Consider the following 18,680-nt stretch of genomic DNA (forward strand, 5'->3'; position numbering starts at 1 on the left):
GTCACTACACCTGCCAGCCCTCTTTTCATACAAACTCTCAGGTGCGACAAAGATGCTTCCACAAGCATTTTAAACTACTGTATTAAACGTAAGATGCGAAATTACAGTAATGAACTCAGTTTGTACAAGAATGCGCGGAGGAAGAGTGCTAGGAACTCGTTGAAAATAACGAAACACTGCGAATCGACAGATGTGCTCTTGAAATGCGTCAGAGCCTACTGTTTTGTAGGAGCGCTACATTCCAAAAACTAACTACATTAAAAAAAAAACCTGTTCCCGTCCGACCACCGAAGATAAGCAACAACGTTTATATTCGGATCGGCGACCGCCTGGGAACTCTGGCTGTCTTCATTTCTTGCTTTCTTGTCGCTACCCCTGCCAGCCGTTTTTTCATGCTACCTTTCTCATGTGACAAAGATGCTTCCATACTGATTTTAAACTATCGTAAGGTACGATATTAAGGAACTCAGTTTGAAAAGAGTGCGCCAAGGAAGACTTCCAAAGAGTCTCTGGAAATAAGAAAACAGTATGAAGTGACAGAAATGTTGTGAAGTACGTCAGGGCATATTGTTTTGTAGCAGTGCACAACGGCAAATTTGTAAACAAAAATTTACCTTTCGTCGCTACAAGAGATGGATACTTTGTCGAAAAGCCTGTGTCTTGTGTGCATGTTTTCGCACCTTTCCACGGCACGGCGCGGCACAGAGCTGCTCTGGTAGCTCCGAACGGCCGCACACGTCGCCTCGGACACGCCGGTTCGGCCCGCGCCCATCTCGCAGATGTTCCTCGTGCTTGTGCTGTCATATGGACCGCGACCCGAGCGGCAGCGAGCGGCAGTCGAGCAAAGTCGGGACAAGTCGGGACGGAAGGTGACAGCCGATTATGCACCGTGCGAATTACGCAAATATCTAGAAGCGCGACGCGTGTCAGGCAGGTGAGAACGCTTCTCTCGGTCCAGCAGGACACTGCCACACCCCGCGCAGTCCACCCGCCGCCCGGCCGCGCGCAATCCCTGCGACGGACAACAATAACAAGGTGCGTCTCCCTCGAGTGTCGGAGGCCGCACGAACCAAACGAATGACAGGCGGTGCAACGAGCAGCTGTGTTGTGCGTCTGACCCACGTGGCGGCGCGCCGCACTGCGCGTCGCCTTCGAGGTGGAAGGACGTGCATTGCGTCAAATGTGCCACCGAAAATGGCGATTGCGTGTATTGGGAGGAGAGGCGAAGCCTTCTTGTGCCGTGCGGCTACAGTATAAGGACGCCAACGGCCATACCATGTTGAATACACCGGTTCTCGTCCGATCACCGAAGTTAAGCAACATCGGGCCCGGTTAGTACTTGGATGGGTGACCGCCTGGGAACACCGGGTGCTGTTGGCTCCCTGTCTTCTTTTAAATTTTATGTCACTACACCTGCCAGCCCTCTTTTCATACAAACTCTCAGGTGCGACAAAGATGCTTCCACAAGCATTTTAAACTACTGTATTAAACGTAAGATGCGAAATTACAGTAATGAACTCAGTTTGTACAAGAATGCGCGGAGGAAGAGTGCTAGGAACTCGTTGAAAATAACGAAACACTGCGAATCGACAGATGTGCTCTTGAAATGCGTCAGAGCCTACTGTTTTGTAGGAGCGCTACATTCCAAAAACTAACTACATTAAAAAAAAAACCTGTTCCCGTCCGACCACCGAAGATAAGCAACAACGTTTATATTCGGATCGGCGACCGCCTGGGAACTCTGGCTGTCTTCATTTCTTGCTTTCTTGTCGCTACCCCTGCCAGCCGTTTTTTCATGCTACCTTTCTCATGTGACAAAGATGCTTCCATACTGATTTTAAACTATCGTAAGGTACGATATTAAGGAACTCAGTTTGAAAAGAGTGCGCCAAGGAAGACTTCCAAAGAGTCTCTGGAAATAAGAAAACAGTATGAAGTGACAGAAATGTTGTGAAGTACGTCAGGGCATATTGTTTTGTAGCAGTGCACAACGGCAAATTTGTAAACAAAAATTTACCTTTCGTCGCTACAAGAGATGGATACTTTGTCGAAAAGCCTGTGTCTTGTGTGCATGTTTTCGCACCTTTCCACGGCACGGCGCGGCACAGAGCTGCTCTGGTAGCTCCGAACGGCCGCACACGTCGCCTCGGACACGCCGGTTCGGCCCGCGCCCATCTCGCAGATGTTCCTCGTGCTTGTGCTGTCATATGGACCGCGACCCGAGCGGCAGCGAGCGGCAGTCGAGCAAAGTCGGGACAAGTCGGGACGGAAGGTGACAGCCGATTATGCACCGTGCGAATTACGCAAATATCTAGAAGCGCGACGCGTGTCAGGCAGGTGAGAACGCTTCTCTCGGTCCAGCAGGACACTGCCACACCCCGCGCAGTCCACCCGCCGCCCGGCCGCGCGCAATCCCTGCGACGGACAACAATAACAAGGTGCGTCTCCCTCGAGTGTCGGAGGCCGCACGAACCAAACGAATCACAGGCGGTGCAACGAGGAGCTGTGTTGTGCGTCTGACCCACGTGGCGGCGCGCCGCACTGCGCGTCGCCTTCGAGGTGGAAGGACGTGCATTGCGTCAAATGTGCCACCGAAAATGGCGATTGCGTGTATTGGGAGGAGAGGCGAAGCCTTCTTGTGCCGTGCGGCTACAGTATAAGGACGCCAACGGCCATACCATGTTGAATACACCGGTTCTCGTCCGATCACCGAAGTTAAGCAACATCGGGCCCGGTTAGTACTTGGATGGGTGACCGCCTGGGAACACCGGGTGCTGTTGGCTCCCTGTCTTCTTTTAAATTTTATGTCACTACACCTGCCAGCCCTCTTTTCATACAAACTCTCAGGTGCGACAAAGATGCTTCCACAAGCATTTTAAACTACTGTATTAAACGTAAGATGCGAAATTACAGTAATGAACTCAGTTTGTACAAGAATGCGCGGAGGAAGAGTGCTAGGAACTCGTTGAAAATAACGAAACACTGCGAATCGACAGATGTGCTCTTGAAATGCGTCAGAGCCTACTGTTTTGTAGGAGCGCTACATTCCAAAAACTAACTACATTAAAAAAAAAACCTGTTCCCGTCCGACCACCGAAGATAAGCAACAACGTTTATATTCGGATCGGCGACCGCCTGGGAACTCTGGCTGTCTTCATTTCTTGCTTTCTTGTCGCTACCCCTGCCAGCCGTTTTTTCATGCTACCTTTCTCATGTGACAAAGATGCTTCCATACTGATTTTAAACTATCGTAAGGTACGATATTAAGGAACTCAGTTTGAAAAGAGTGCGCCAAGGAAGACTTCCAAAGAGTCTCTGGAAATAAGAAAACAGTATGAAGTGACAGAAATGTTGTGAAGTACGTCAGGGCATATTGTTTTGTAGCAGTGCACAACGGCAAATTTGTAAACAAAAATTTACCTTTCGTCGCTACAAGAGATGGATACTTTGTCGAAAAGCCTGTGTCTTGTGTGCATGTTTTCGCACCTTTCCACGGCACGGCGCGGCACAGAGCTGCTCTGGTAGCTCCGAACGGCCGCACACGTCGCCTCGGACACGCCGGTTCGGCCCGCGCCCATCTCGCAGATGTTCCTCGTGCTTGTGCTGTCATATGGACCGCGACCCGAGCGGCAGCGAGCGGCAGTCGAGCAAAGTCGGGACAAGTCGGGACGGAAGGTGACAGCCGATTATGCACCGTGCGAATTACGCAAATATCTAGAAGCGCGACGCGTGTCAGGCAGGTGAGAACGCTTCTCTCGGTCCAGCAGGACACTGCCACACCCCGCGCAGTCCACCCGCCGCCCGGCCGCGCGCAATCCCTGCGACGGACAACAATAACAAGGTGCGTCTCCCTCGAGTGTCGGAGGCCGCACGAACCAAACGAATGACAGGCGGTGCAACGAGCAGCTGTGTTGTGCGTCTGACCCACGTGGCGGCGCGCCGCACTGCGCGTCGCCTTCGAGGTGGAAGGACGTGCATTGCGTCAAATGTGCCACCGAAAATGGCGATTGCGTGTATTGGGAGGAGAGGCGAAGCCTTCTTGTGCCGTGCGGCTACAGTATAAGGACGCCAACGGCCATACCATGTTGAATACACCGGTTCTCGTCCGATCACCGAAGTTAAGCAACATCGGGCCCGGTTAGTACTTGGATGGGTGACCGCCTGGGAACACCGGGTGCTGTTGGCTCCCTGTCTTCTTTTAAATTTTATGTCACTACACCTGCCAGCCCTCTTTTCATACAAACTCTCAGGTGCGACAAAGATGCTTCCACAAGCATTTTAAACTACTGTATTAAACGTAAGATGCGAAATTACAGTAATGAACTCAGTTTGTACAAGAATGCGCGGAGGAAGAGTGCTAGGAACTCGTTGAAAATAACGAAACACTGCGAATCGACAGATGTGCTCTTGAAATGCGTCAGAGCCTACTGTTTTGTAGGAGCGCTACATTCCAAAAACTAACTACATTAAAAAAAAAACCTGTTCCCGTCCGACCACCGAAGATAAGCAACAACGTTTATATTCGGATCGGCGACCGCCTGGGAACTCTGGCTGTCTTCATTTCTTGCTTTCTTGTCGCTACCCCTGCCAGCCGTTTTTTCATGCTACCTTTCTCATGTGACAAAGATGCTTCCATACTGATTTTAAACTATCGTAAGGTACGATATTAAGGAACTCAGTTTGAAAAGAGTGCGCCAAGGAAGACTTCCAAAGAGTCTCTGGAAATAAGAAAACAGTATGAAGTGACAGAAATGTTGTGAAGTACGTCAGGGCATATTGTTTTGTAGCAGTGCACAACGGCAAATTTGTAAACAAAAATTTACCTTTCGTCGCTACAAGAGATGGATACTTTGTCGAAAAGCCTGTGTCTTGTGTGCATGTTTTCGCACCTTTCCACGGCACGGCGCGGCACGGCACAGAGCTGCTCTGGTAGCTCCGAACGGCCGCACACGTCGCCTCGGACACGCCGGTTCGGCCCGCGCCCATCTCGCAGATGTTCCTCGTGCTTGTGCTGTCATATGGACCGCGACCCGAGCGGCAGCGAGCGGCAGTCGAGCAAAGTCGGGACAAGTCGGGACGGAAGGTGACAGCCGATTATGCACCGTGCGAATTACGCAAATATCTAGAAGCGCGACGCGTGTCAGGCAGGTGAGAACGCTTCTCTCGGTCCAGCAGGACACTGCCACACCCCGCGCAGTCCACCCGCCGCCCGGCCGCGCGCAATCCCTGCGACGGACAACAATAACAAGGTGCGTCTCCCTCGAGTGTCGGAGGCCGCACGAACCAAACGAATGACAGGCGGTGCAACGAGCATCTGTGTTGTGCGTCTGACCCACGTGGCGGCGCGCCGCACTGCGCGTCGCCTTCGAGGTGGAAGGACGTGCATTGCGTCAAATGTGCCACCGAAAATGGCGATTGCGTGTATTGGGAGGAGAGGCGAAGCCTTCTTGTGCCGTGCGGCTACAGTATAAGGACGCCAACGGCCATACCATGTTGAATACACCGGTTCTCGTCCGATCACCGAAGTTAAGCAACATCGGGCCCGGTTAGTACTTGGATGGGTGACCGCCTGGGAACACCGGGTGCTGTTGGCTCCCTGTCTTCTTTTAAATTTTATGTCACTACACCTGCCAGCCCTCTTTTCATACAAACTCTCAGGTGCGACAAAGATGCTTCCACAAGCATTTTAAACTACTGTATTAAACGTAAGATGCGAAATTACAGTAATGAACTCAGTTTGTACAAGAATGCGCGGAGGAAGAGTGCTAGGAACTCGTTGAAAATAACGAAACACTGCGAATCGACAGATGTGCTCTTGAAATGCGTCAGAGCCTACTGTTTTGTAGGAGCGCTACATTCCAAAAACTAACTACATTAAAAAAAAAACCTGTTCCCGTCCGACCACCGAAGATAAGCAACAACGTTTATATTCGGATCGGCGACCGCCTGGGAACTCTGGCTGTCTTCATTTCTTGCTTTCTTGTCGCTACCCCTGCCAGCCGTTTTTTCATGCTACCTTTCTCATGTGACAAAGATGCTTCCATACTGATTTTAAACTATCGTAAGGTACGATATTAAGGAACTCAGTTTGAAAAGAGTGCGCCAAGGAAGACTTCCAAAGAGTCTCTGGAAATAAGAAAACAGTATGAAGTGACAGAAATGTTGTGAAGTACGTCAGGGCATATTGTTTTGTAGCAGTGCACAACGGCAAATTTGTAAACAAAAATTTACCTTTCGTCGCTACAAGAGATGGATACTTTGTCGAAAAGCCTGTGTCTTGTGTGCATGTTTTCGCACCTTTCCACGGCACGGCGCGGCACAGAGCTGCTCTGGTAGCTCCGAACGGCCGCACACGTCGCCTCGGACACGCCGGTTCGGCCCGCGCCCATCTCGCAGATGTTCCTCGTGCTTGTGCTGTCATATGGACCGCGACCCGAGCGGCAGCGAGCGGCAGTCGAGCAAAGTCGGGACAAGTCGGGACGGAAGGTGACAGCCGATTATGCACCGTGCGAATTACGCAAATATCTAGAAGCGCGACGCGTGTCAGGCAGGTGAGAACGCTTCTCTCGGTCCAGCAGGACACTGCCACACCCCGCGCAGTCCACCCGCCGCCCGGCCGCGCGCAATCCCTGCGACGGACAACAATAACAAGGTGCGTCTCCCTCGAGTGTCGGAGGCCGCACGAACCAAACGAATGACAGGCGGTGCAACGAGCAGCTGTGTTGTGCGTCTGACCCACGTGGCGGCGCGCCGCACTGCGCGTCGCCTTCGAGGTGGAAGGACGTGCATTGCGTCAAATGTGCCACCGAAAATGGCGATTGCGTGTATTGGGAGGAGAGGCGAAGCCTTCTTGTGCCGTGCGGCTACAGTATAAGGACGCCAACGGCCATACCATGTTGAATACACCGGTTCTCGTCCGATCACCGAAGTTAAGCAACATCGGGCCCGGTTAGTACTTGGATGGGTGACCGCCTGGGAACACCGGGTGCTGTTGGCTCCCTGTCTTCTTTTAAATTTTATGTCACTACACCTGCCAGCCCTCTTTTCATACAAACTCTCAGGTGCGACAAAGATGCTTCCACAAGCATTTTAAACTACTGTATTAAACGTAAGATGCGAAATTACAGTAATGAACTCAGTTTGTACAAGAATGCGCGGAGGAAGAGTGCTAGGAACTCGTTGAAAATAACGAAACACTGCGAATCGACAGATGTGCTCTTGAAATGCGTCAGAGCCTACTGTTTTGTAGGAGCGCTACATTCCAAAAACTAACTACATTAAAAAAAAAACCTGTTCCCGTCCGACCACCGAAGATAAGCAACAACGTTTATATTCGGATCGGCGACCGCCTGGGAACTCTGGCTGTCTTCATTTCTTGCTTTCTTGTCGCTACCCCTGCCAGCCGTTTTTTCATGCTACCTTTCTCATGTGACAAAGATGCTTCCATACTGATTTTAAACTATCGTAAGGTACGATATTAAGGAACTCAGTTTGAAAAGAGTGCGCCAAGGAAGACTTCCAAAGAGTCTCTGGAAATAAGAAAACAGTATGAAGTGACAGAAATGTTGTGAAGTACGTCAGGGCATATTGTTTTGTAGCAGTGCACAACGGCAAATTTGTAAACAAAAATTTACCTTTCGTCGCTACAAGAGATGGATACTTTGTCGAAAAGCCTGTGTCTTGTGTGCATGTTTTCGCACCTTTCCACGGCACGGCGCGGCACAGAGCTGCTCTGGTAGCTCCGAACGGCCGCACACGTCGCCTCGGACACGCCGGTTCGGCCCGCGCCCATCTCGCAGATGTTCCTCGTGCTTGTGCTGTCATATGGACCGCGACCCGAGCGGCAGCGAGCGGCAGTCGAGCAAAGTCGGGACAAGTCGGGACGGAAGGTGACAGCCGATTATGCACCGTGCGAATTACGCAAATATCTAGAAGCGCGACGCGTGTCAGGCAGGTGAGAACGCTTCTCTCGGTCCAGCAGGACACTGCCACACCCCGCGCAGTCCACCCGCCGCCCGGCCGCGCGCAATCCCTGCGACGGACAACAATAACAAGGTGCGTCTCCCTCGAGTGTCGGAGGCCGCACGAACCAAACGAATCACAGGCGGTGCAACGAGGAGCTGTGTTGTGCGTCTGACCCACGTGGCGGCGCGCCGCACTGCGCGTCGCCTTCGAGGTGGAAGGACGTGCATTGCGTCAAATGTGCCACCGAAAATGGCGATTGCGTGTATTGGGAGGAGAGGCGAAGCCTTCTTGTGCCGTGCGGCTACAGTATAAGGACGCCAACGGCCATACCATGTTGAATACACCGGTTCTCGTCCGATCACCGAAGTTAAGCAACATCGGGCCCGGTTAGTACTTGGATGGGTGACCGCCTGGGAACACCGGGTGCTGTTGGCTCCCTGTCTTCTTTTAAATTTTATGTCACTACACCTGCCAGCCCTCTTTTCATACAAACTCTCAGGTGCGACAAAGATGCTTCCACAAGCATTTTAAACTACTGTATTAAACGTAAGATGCGAAATTACAGTAATGAACTCAGTTTGTACAAGAATGCGCGGAGGAAGAGTGCTAGGAACTCGTTGAAAATAACGAAACACTGCGAATCGACAGATGTGCTCTTGAAATGCGTCAGAGCCTACTGTTTTGTAGGAGCGCTACATTCCAAAAACTAACTACATTAAAAAAAAAACCTGTTCCCGTCCGACCACCGAAGATAAGCAACAACGTTTATATTCGGATCGGCGACCGCCTGGGAACTCTGGCTGTCTTCATTTCTTGCTTTCTTGTCGCTACCCCTGCCAGCCGTTTTTTCATGCTACCTTTCTCATGTGACAAAGATGCTTCCATACTGATTTTAAACTATCGTAAGGTACGATATTAAGGAACTCAGTTTGAAAAGAGTGCGCCAAGGAAGACTTCCAAAGAGTCTCTGGAAATAAGAAAACAGTATGAAGTGACAGAAATGTTGTGAAGTACGTCAGGGCATATTGTTTTGTAGCAGTGCACAACGGCAAATTTGTAAACAAAAATTTACCTTTCGTCGCTACAAGAGATGGATACTTTGTCGAAAAGCCTGTGTCTTGTGTGCATGTTTTCGCACCTTTCCACGGCACGGCGCGGCACAGAGCTGCTCTGGTAGCTCCGAACGGCCGCACACGTCGCCTCGGACACGCCGGTTCGGCCCGCGCCCATCTCGCAGATGTTCCTCGTGCTTGTGCTGTCATATGGACCGCGACCCGAGCGGCAGCGAGCGGCAGTCGAGCAAAGTCGGGACAAGTCGGGACGGAAGGTGACAGCCGATTATGCACCGTGCGAATTACGCAAATATCTAGAAGCGCGACGCGTGTCAGGCAGGTGAGAACGCTTCTCTCGGTCCAGCAGGACACTGCCACACCCCGCGCAGTCCACCCGCCGCCCGGCCGCGCGCAATCCCTGCGACGGACAACAATAACAAGGTGCGTCTCCCTCGAGTGTCGGAGGCCGCACGAACCAAACGAATGACAGGCGGTGCAACGAGCAGCTGTGTTGTGCGTCTGACCCACGTGGCGGCGCGCCGCACTGCGCGTCGCCTTCGAGGTGGAAGGACGTGCATTGCGTCAAATGTGCCACCGAAAATGGCGATTGCGTGTATTGGGAGGAGAGGCGAAGCCTTCTTGTGCCGTGCGGCTACAGTATAAGGACGCCAACGGCCATACCATGTTGAATACACCGGTTCTCGTCCGATCACCGAAGTTAAGCAACATCGGGCCCGGTTAGTACTTGGATGGGTGACCGCCTGGGAACACCGGGTGCTGTTGGCTCCCTGTCTTCTTTTAAATTTTATGTCACTACACCTGCCAGCCCTCTTTTCATACAAACTCTCAGGTGCGACAAAGATGCTTCCACAAGCATTTTAAACTACTGTATTAAACGTAAGATGCGAAATTACAGTAATGAACTCAGTTTGTACAAGAATGCGCGGAGGAAGAGTGCTAGGAACTCGTTGAAAATAACGAAACACTGCGAATCGACAGATGTGCTCTTGAAATGCGTCAGAGCCTACTGTTTTGTAGGAGCGCTACATTCCAAAAACTAACTACATTAAAAAAAAAACCTGTTCCCGTCCGACCACCGAAGATAAGCAACAACGTTTATATTCGGATCGGCGACCGCCTGGGAACTCTGGCTGTCTTCATTTCTTGCTTTCTTGTCGCTACCCCTGCCAGCCGTTTTTTCATGCTACCTTTCTCATGTGACAAAGATGCTTCCATACTGATTTTAAACTATCGTAAGGTACGATATTAAGGAACTCAGTTTGAAAAGAGTGCGCCAAGGAAGACTTCCAAAGAGTCTCTGGAAATAAGAAAACAGTATGAAGTGACAGAAATGTTGTGAAGTACGTCAGGGCATATTGTTTTGTAGCAGTGCACAACGGCAAATTTGTAAACAAAAATTTACCTTTCGTCGCTACAAGAGATGGATACTTTGTCGAAAAGCCTGTGTCTTGTGTGCATGTTTTCGCACCTTTCCACGGCACGGCGCGGCACAGAGCTGCTCTGGTAGCTCCGAACGGCCGCACACGTCGCCTCGGACACGCCGGTTCGGCCCGCGCCCATCTCGCAGATGTTCCTCGTGCTTGTGCTGTCATATGGACCGCGACCCGAGCGGCAGCGAGCGGCAGTCGAGCAAAGTCGGGACAAGTCGGGACGGAAGGTGACAGCCGATTATGCACCGTGCGAATTACGCAAATATCTAGAAGCGCGACGCGTGTCAGGCAGGTGAGAACGCTTCTCTCGGTCCAGCAGGACACTGCCACACCCCGCGCAGTCCACCCGCCGCCCGGCCGCGCGCAATCCCTGCGACGGACAACAATAACAAGGTGCGTCTCCCTCGAGTGTCGGAGGCCGCACGAACCAAACGAATCACAGGCGGTGCAACGAGGAGCTGTGTTGTGCGTCTGACCCACGTGGCGGCGCGCCGCACTGCGCGTCGCCTTCGAGGTGGAAGGACGTGCATTGCGTCAAATGTGCCACCGAAAATGGCGATTGCGTGTATTGGGAGGAGAGGCGAAGCCTTCTTGTGCCGTGCGGCTACAGTATAAGGACGCCAACGGCCATACCATGTTGAATACACCGGTTCTCGTCCGATCACCGAAGTTAAGCAACATCGGGCCCGGTTAGTACTTGGATGGGTGACCGCCTGGGAACACCGGGTGCTGTTGGCTCCCTGTCTTCTTTTAAATTTTATGTCACTACACCTGCCAGCCCTCTTTTCATACAAACTCTCAGGTGCGACAAAGATGCTTCCACAAGCATTTTAAACTACTGTATTAAACGTAAGATGCGAAATTACAGTAATGAACTCAGTTTGTACAAGAATGCGCGGAGGAAGAGTGCTAGGAACTCGTTGAAAATAACGAAACACTGCGAATCGACAGATGTGCTCTTGAAATGCGTCAGAGCCTACTGTTTTGTAGGAGCGCTACATTCCAAAAACTAACTACATTAAAAAAAAAACCTGTTCCCGTCCGACCACCGAAGATAAGCAACAACGTTTATATTCGGATCGGCGACCGCCTGGGAACTCTGGCTGTCTTCATTTCTTGCTTTCTTGTCGCTACCCCTGCCAGCCGTTTTTTCATGCTACCTTTCTCATGTGACAAAGATGCTTCCATACTGATTTTAAACTATCGTAAGGTACGATATTAAGGAACTCAGTTTGAAAAGAGTGCGCCAAGGAAGACTTCCAAAGAGTCTCTGGAAATAAGAAAACAGTATGAAGTGACAGAAATGTTGTGAAGTACGTCAGGGCATATTGTTTTGTAGCAGTGCACAACGGCAAATTTGTAAACAAAAATTTACCTTTCGTCGCTACAAGAGATGGATACTTTGTCGAAAAGCCTGTGTCTTGTGTGCATGTTTTCGCACCTTTCCACGGCACGGCGCGGCACAGAGCTGCTCTGGTAGCTCCGAACGGCCGCACACGTCGCCTCGGACACGCCGGTTCGGCCCGCGCCCATCTCGCAGATGTTCCTCGTGCTTGTGCTGTCATATGGACCGCGACCCGAGCGGCAGCGAGCGGCAGTCGAGCAAAGTCGGGACAAGTCGGGACGGAAGGTGACAGCCGATTATGCACCGTGCGAATTACGCAAATATCTAGAAGCGCGACGCGTGTCAGGCAGGTGAGAACGCTTCTCTCGGTCCAGCAGGACACTGCCACACCCCGCGCAGTCCACCCGCCGCCCGGCCGCGCGCAATCCCTGCGACGGACAACAATAACAAGGTGCGTCTCCCTCGAGTGTCGGAGGCCGCACGAACCAAACGAATGACAGGCGGTGCAACGAGCAGCTGTGTTGTGCGTCTGACCCACGTGGCGGCGCGCCGCACTGCGCGTCGCCTTCGAGGTGGAAGGACGTGCATTGCGTCAAATGTGCCACCGAAAATGGCGATTGCGTGTATTGGGAGGAGAGGCGAAGCCTTCTTGTGCCGTGCGGCTACAGTATAAGGACGCCAACGGCCATACCATGTTGAATACACCGGTTCTCGTCCGATCACCGAAGTTAAGCAACATCGGGCCCGGTTAGTACTTGGATGGGTGACCGCCTGGGAACACCGGGTGCTGTTGGCTCCCTGTCTTCTTTTAAATTTTATGTCACTACACCTGCCAGCCCTCTTTTCATACAAACTCTCAGGTGCGACAAAGATGCTTCCACAAGCATTTTAAACTACTGTATTAAACGTAAGATGCGAAATTACAGTAATGAACTCAGTTTGTACAAGAATGCGCGGAGGAAGAGTGCTAGGAACTCGTTGAAAATAACGAAACACTGCGAATCGACAGATGTGCTCTTGAAATGCGTCAGAGCCTACTGTTTTGTAGGAGCGCTACATTCCAAAAACTAACTACATTAAAAAAAAAACCTGTTCCCGTCCGACCACCGAAGATAAGCAACAACGTTTATATTCGGATCGGCGACCGCCTGGGAACTCTGGCTGTCTTCATTTCTTGCTTTCTTGTCGCTACCCCTGCCAGCCGTTTTTTCATGCTACCTTTCTCATGTGACAAAGATGCTTCCATACTGATTTTAAACTATCGTAAGGTACGATATTAAGGAACTCAGTTTGAAAAGAGTGCGCCAAGGAAGACTTCCAAAGAGTCTCTGGAAATAAGAAAACAGTATGAAGTGACAGAAATGTTGTGAAGTACGTCAGGGCATATTGTTTTGTAGCAGTGCACAACGGCAAATTTGTAAACAAAAATTTACCTTTCGTCGCTACAAGAGATGGATACTTTGTCGAAAAGCCTGTGTCTTGTGTGCATGTTTTCGCACCTTTCCACGGCACGGCGCGGCACAGAGCTGCTCTGGTAGCTCCGAACGGCCGCACACGTCGCCTCGGACACGCCGGTTCGGCCCGCGCCCATCTCGCAGATGTTCCTCGTGCTTGTGCTGTCATATGGACCGCGACCCGAGCGGCAGCGAGCGGCAGTCGAGCAAAGTCGGGACAAGTCGGGACGGAAGGTGACAGCCGATTATGCACCGTGCGAATTACGCAAATATCTAGAAGCGCGACGCGTGTCAGGCAGGTGAGAACGCTTCTCTCGGTCCAGCAGGACACTGCCACACCCCGCGCAGTCCACCCGCCGCCCGGCCGCGCGCAATCCCTGCGACGGACAACAATAACAAGGTGCGTCTCCCTCGAGTGTCGGAGGCCGCACGAACCAAACGAATCACAGGCGGTGCAACGAGGAGCTGTGTTGTGCGTCTGACCCACGTGGCGGCGCGCCGCACTGCGCGTCGCCTTCGAGGTGGAAGGACGTGCATTGCGTCAAATGTGCCACCGAAAATGGCGATTGCGTGTATTGGGAGGAGAGGCGAAGCCTTCTTGTGCCGTGCGGCTACAGTATAAGGACGCCAACGGCCATACCATGTTGAATACACCGGTTCTCGTCCGATCACCGAAGTTAAGCAACATCGGGCCCGGTTAGTACTTGGATGGGTGACCGCCTGGGAACACCGGGTGCTGTTGGCTCCCTGTCTTCTTTTAAATTTTATGTCACTACACCTGCCAGCCCTCTTTTCATACAAACTCTCAGGTGCGACAAAGATGCTTCCACAAGCATTTTAAACTACTGTATTAAACGTAAGATGCGAAATTACAGTAATGAACTCAGTTTGTACAAGAATGCGCGGAGGAAGAGTGCTAGGAACTCGTTGAAAATAACGAAACACTGCGAATCGACAGATGTGCTCTTGAAATGCGTCAGAGCCTACTGTTTTGTAGGAGCGCTACATTCCAAAAACTAACTACATTAAAAAAAAAACCTGTTCCCGTCCGACCACCGAAGATAAGCAACAACGTTTATATTCGGATCGGCGACCGCCTGGGAACTCTGGCTGTCTTCATTTCTTGCTTTCTTGTCGCTACCCCTGCCAGCCGTTTTTTCATGCTACCTTTCTCATGTGACAAAGATGCTTCCATACTGATTTTAAACTATCGTAAGGTACGATATTAAGGAACTCAGTTTGAAAAGAGTGCGCCAAGGAAGACTTCCAAAGAGTCTCTGGAAATAAGAAAACAGTATGAAGTGACAGAAATGTTGTGAAGTACGTCAGGGCATATTGTTTTGTAGCAGTGCACAACGGCAAATTTGTAAACAAAAATTTACCTTTCGTCGCTACAAGAGATGGATACTTTGTCGAAAAGCCTGTGTCTTGTGTGCATGTTTTCGCACCTTTCCACGGCACGGCGCGGCACAGAGCTGCTCTGGTAGCTCCGAACGGCCGCACACGTCGCCTCGGACACGCCGGTTCGGCCCGCGCCCATCTCGCAGATGTTCCTCGTGCTTGTGCTGTCATATGGACCGCGACCCGAGCGGCAGCGAGCGGCAGTCGAGCAAAGTCGGGACAAGTCGGGACGGAAGGTGACAGCCGATTATGCACCGTGCGAATTACGCAAATATCTAGAAGCGCGACGCGTGTCAGGCAGGTGAGAACGCTTCTCTCGGTCCAGCAGGACACTGCCACACCCCGCGCAGTCCACCCGCCGCCCGGCCGCGCGCAATCCCTGCGACGGACAACAATAACAAGGTGCGTCTCCCTCGAGTGTCGGAGGCCGCACGAACCAAACGAATGACAGGCGGTGCAACGAGCAGCTGTGTTGTGCGTCTGACCCACGTGGCGGCGCGCCGCACTGCGCGTCGCCTTCGAGGTGGAAGGACGTGCATTGCGTCAAATGTGCCACCGAAAATGGCGATTGCGTGTATTGGGAGGAGAGGCGAAGCCTTCTTGTGCCGTGCGGCTACAGTATAAGGACGCCAACGGCCATACCATGTTGAATACACCGGTTCTCGTCCGATCACCGAAGTTAAGCAACATCGGGCCCGGTTAGTACTTGGATGGGTGACCGCCTGGGAACACCGGGTGCTGTTGGCTCCCTGTCTTCTTTTAAATTTTATGTCACTACACCTGCCAGCCCTCTTTTCATACAAACTCTCAGGTGCGACAAAGATGCTTCCACAAGCATTTTAAACTACTGTATTAAACGTAAGATGCGAAATTACAGTAATGAACTCAGTTTGTACAAGAATGCGCGGAGGAAGAGTGCTAGGAACTCGTTGAAAATAACGAAACACTGCGAATCGACAGATGTGCTCTTGAAATGCGTCAGAGCCTACTGTTTTGTAGGAGCGCTACATTCCAAAAACTAACTACATTAAAAAAAAAACCTGTTCCCGTCCGACCACCGAAGATAAGCAACAACGTTTATATTCGGATCGGCGACCGCCTGGGAACTCTGGCTGTCTTCATTTCTTGCTTTCTTGTCGCTACCCCTGCCAGCCGTTTTTTCATGCTACCTTTCTCATGTGACAAAGATGCTTCCATACTGATTTTAAACTATCGTAAGGTACGATATTAAGGAACTCAGTTTGAAAAGAGTGCGCCAAGGAAGACTTCCAAAGAGTCTCTGGAAATAAGAAAACAGTATGAAGTGACAGAAATGTTGTGAAGTACGTCAGGGCATATTGTTTTGTAGCAGTGCACAACGGCAAATTTGTAAACAAAAATTTACCTTTCGTCGCTACAAGAGATGGATACTTTGTCGAAAAGCCTGTGTCTTGTGTGCATGTTTTCGCACCTTTCCACGGCACGGCGCGGCACAGAGCTGCTCTGGTAGCTCCGAACGGCCGCACACGTCGCCTCGGACACGCCGGTTCGGCCCGCGCCCATCTCGCAGATGTTCCTCGTGCTTGTGCTGTCATATGGACCGCGACCCGAGCGGCAGCGAGCGGCAGTCGAGCAAAGTCGGGACAAGTCGGGACGGAAGGTGACAGCCGATTATGCACCGTGCGAATTACGCAAATATCTAGAAGCGCGACGCGTGTCAGGCAGGTGAGAACGCTTCTCTCGGTCCAGCAGGACACTGCCACACCCCGCGCAGTCCACCCGCCGCCCGGCCGCGCGCAATCCCTGCGACGGACAACAATAACAAGGTGCGTCTCCCTCGAGTGTCGGAGGCCGCACGAACCAAACGAATGACAGGCGGTGCAACGAGCAGCTGTGTTGTGCGTCTGACCCACGTGGCGGCGCGCCGCACTGCGCGTCGCCTTCGAGGTGGAAGGACGTGCATTGCGTCAAATGTGCCACCGAAAATGGCGATTGCGTGTATTGGGAGGAGAGGCGAAGCCTTCTTGTGCCGTGCGGCTACAGTATAAGGACGCCAACGGCCATACCATGTTGAATACACCGGTTCTCGTCCGATCACCGAAGTTAAGCAACATCGGGCCCGGTTAGTACTTGGATGGGTGACCGCCTGGGAACACCGGGTGCTGTTGGCTCCCTGTCTTCTTTTAAATTTTATGTCACTACACCTGCCAGCCCTCTTTTCATACAAACTCTCAGGTGCGACAAAGATGCTTCCACAAGCATTTTAAACTACTGTATTAAACGTAAGATGCGAAATTACAGTAATGAACTCAGTTTGTACAAGAATGCGCGGAGGAAGAGTGCTAGGAACTCGTTGAAAATAACGAAACACTGCGAATCGACAGATGTGCTCTTGAAATGCGTCAGAGCCTACTGTTTTGTAGGAGCGCTACATTCCAAAAACTAACTACATTAAAAAAAAAACCTGTTCCCGTCCGACCACCGAAGATAAGCAACAACGTTTATATTCGGATCGGCGACCGCCTGGGAACTCTGGCTGTCTTCATTTCTTGCTTTCTTGTCGCTACCCCTGCCAGCCGTTTTTTCATGCTACCTTTCTCATGTGACAAAGATGCTTCCATACTGATTTTAAACTATCGTAAGGTACGATATTAAGGAACTCAGTTTGAAAAGAGTGCGCCAAGGAAGACTTCCAAAGAGTCTCTGGAAATAAGAAAACAGTATGAAGTGACAGAAATGTTGTGAAGTACGTCAGGGCATATTGTTTTGTAGCAGTGCACAACGGCAAATTTGTAAACAAAAATTTACCTTTCGTCGCTACAAGAGATGGATACTTTGTCGAAAAGCCTGTGTCTTGTGTGCATGTTTTCGCACCTTTCCACGGCACGGCGCGGCACAGAGCTGCTCTGGTAGCTCCGAACGGCCGCACACGTCGCCTCGGACACGCCGGTTCGGCCCGCGCCCATCTCGCAGATGTTCCTCGTGCTTGTGCTGTCATATGGACCGCGACCCGAGCGGCAGCGAGCGGCAGTCGAGCAAAGTCGGGACAAGTCGGGACGGAAGGTGACAGCCGATTATGCACCGTGCGAATTACGCAAATATCTAGAAGCGCGACGCGTGTCAGGCAGGTGAGAACGCTTCTCTCGGTCCAGCAGGACACTGCCACACCCCGCGCAGTCCACCCGCCGCCCGGCCGCGCGCAATCCCTGCGACGGACAACAATAACAAGGTGCGTCTCCCTCGAGTGTCGGAGGCCGCACGAACCAAACGAATGACAGGCGGTGCAACGAGCAGCTGTGTTGTGCGTCTGACCCACGTGGCGGCGCGCCGCACTGCGCGTCGCCTTCGAGGTGGAAGGACGTGCATTGCGTCAAATGTGCCACCGAAAATGGCGATTGCGTGTATTGGGAGGAGAGGCGAAGCCTTCTTGTGCCGTGCGGCTACAGTATAAGGACGCCAACGGCCATACCATGTTGAATACACCGGTTCTCGTCCGATCACCGAAGTTAAGCAACATCGGGCCCGGTTAGTACTTGGATGGGTGACCGCCTGGGAACACCGGGTGCTGTTGGCTCCCTGTCTTCTTTTAAATTTTATGTCACTACACCTGGCAGCCCTCTTTTCATACAAACTCTCAGGTGCGACAAAGATGCTTCCACAAGCATTTTAAACTACTGTATTAAACGTAAGATGCGAAATTACAGTAATGAACTCAGTTTGTACAAGAATGCGCGGAGGAAGAGTGCTAGGAACTCGTTGAAAATAACGAAACACTGCGAATCGACAGATGTGCTCTTGAAATGCGTCAGAGCCTACTGTTTTGTAGGAGCGCTACATTCCAAAAACTAACTACATTAAAAAAAAAACCTGTTCCCGTCCGACCACCGAAGATAAGCAACAACGTTTATATTCGGATCGGCGACCGCCTGGGAACTCTGGCTGTCTTCATTTCTTGCTTTCTTGTCGCTACCCCTGCCAGCCGTTTTTTCATGCTACCTTTCTCATGTGACAAAGATGCTTCCATACTGATTTT

General features: G+C 51.6%; 13 non-coding genes across 13 annotated transcripts; all 13 read left to right on the forward strand.

Moving 5' to 3' along the window:
• The first annotated feature begins 1,261 nt into the window (after positions 1-1,261).
• On the forward strand, positions 1,262-1,380 carry LOC126320339 (5S ribosomal RNA). The gene has a single exon (XR_007558070.1). It is a non-coding gene; the product is annotated as a 5S ribosomal RNA (ribosomal RNA).
• A 1,284-nt stretch (positions 1,381-2,664) lies between these two features.
• On the forward strand, positions 2,665-2,783 carry LOC126320340 (5S ribosomal RNA). Its single transcript, XR_007558071.1, has one exon. It is a non-coding gene; the product is annotated as a 5S ribosomal RNA (ribosomal RNA).
• A 1,284-nt stretch (positions 2,784-4,067) lies between these two features.
• Positions 4,068-4,186, forward strand: LOC126320341 (5S ribosomal RNA). Its single transcript, XR_007558072.1, has one exon. It is a non-coding gene; the product is annotated as a 5S ribosomal RNA (ribosomal RNA).
• A 1,289-nt stretch (positions 4,187-5,475) lies between these two features.
• LOC126320342 (5S ribosomal RNA) lies at positions 5,476-5,594 on the forward strand. The gene has a single exon (XR_007558073.1). It is a non-coding gene; the product is annotated as a 5S ribosomal RNA (ribosomal RNA).
• A 1,284-nt stretch (positions 5,595-6,878) lies between these two features.
• Positions 6,879-6,997, forward strand: LOC126320343 (5S ribosomal RNA). The gene has a single exon (XR_007558074.1). It is a non-coding gene; the product is annotated as a 5S ribosomal RNA (ribosomal RNA).
• Positions 6,998-8,281: 1,284 nt separating this feature from the next.
• LOC126320344 (5S ribosomal RNA) lies at positions 8,282-8,400 on the forward strand. The gene has a single exon (XR_007558075.1). It is a non-coding gene; the product is annotated as a 5S ribosomal RNA (ribosomal RNA).
• A 1,284-nt stretch (positions 8,401-9,684) lies between these two features.
• LOC126320345 (5S ribosomal RNA) lies at positions 9,685-9,803 on the forward strand. The gene has a single exon (XR_007558076.1). It is a non-coding gene; the product is annotated as a 5S ribosomal RNA (ribosomal RNA).
• Positions 9,804-11,087: 1,284 nt separating this feature from the next.
• On the forward strand, positions 11,088-11,206 carry LOC126320347 (5S ribosomal RNA). The gene has a single exon (XR_007558078.1). It is a non-coding gene; the product is annotated as a 5S ribosomal RNA (ribosomal RNA).
• Positions 11,207-12,490: 1,284 nt separating this feature from the next.
• LOC126320348 (5S ribosomal RNA) lies at positions 12,491-12,609 on the forward strand. Its single transcript, XR_007558079.1, has one exon. It is a non-coding gene; the product is annotated as a 5S ribosomal RNA (ribosomal RNA).
• A 1,284-nt stretch (positions 12,610-13,893) lies between these two features.
• On the forward strand, positions 13,894-14,012 carry LOC126320349 (5S ribosomal RNA). The gene has a single exon (XR_007558080.1). It is a non-coding gene; the product is annotated as a 5S ribosomal RNA (ribosomal RNA).
• Positions 14,013-15,296: 1,284 nt separating this feature from the next.
• LOC126320350 (5S ribosomal RNA) lies at positions 15,297-15,415 on the forward strand. The gene has a single exon (XR_007558081.1). It is a non-coding gene; the product is annotated as a 5S ribosomal RNA (ribosomal RNA).
• Positions 15,416-16,699: 1,284 nt separating this feature from the next.
• LOC126320351 (5S ribosomal RNA) lies at positions 16,700-16,818 on the forward strand. The gene has a single exon (XR_007558082.1). It is a non-coding gene; the product is annotated as a 5S ribosomal RNA (ribosomal RNA).
• Positions 16,819-18,102: 1,284 nt separating this feature from the next.
• Positions 18,103-18,221, forward strand: LOC126320298 (5S ribosomal RNA). Its single transcript, XR_007558030.1, has one exon. It is a non-coding gene; the product is annotated as a 5S ribosomal RNA (ribosomal RNA).
• Positions 18,222-18,680: the final 459 nt, after the last annotated feature.

Source organism: Schistocerca gregaria, unplaced genomic scaffold (genome assembly GCF_023897955.1).
Source record: "Schistocerca gregaria isolate iqSchGreg1 unplaced genomic scaffold, iqSchGreg1.2 ptg000714l, whole genome shotgun sequence".
Classification (NCBI taxonomy): domain Eukaryota; kingdom Metazoa; phylum Arthropoda; class Insecta; order Orthoptera; family Acrididae; genus Schistocerca; species Schistocerca gregaria.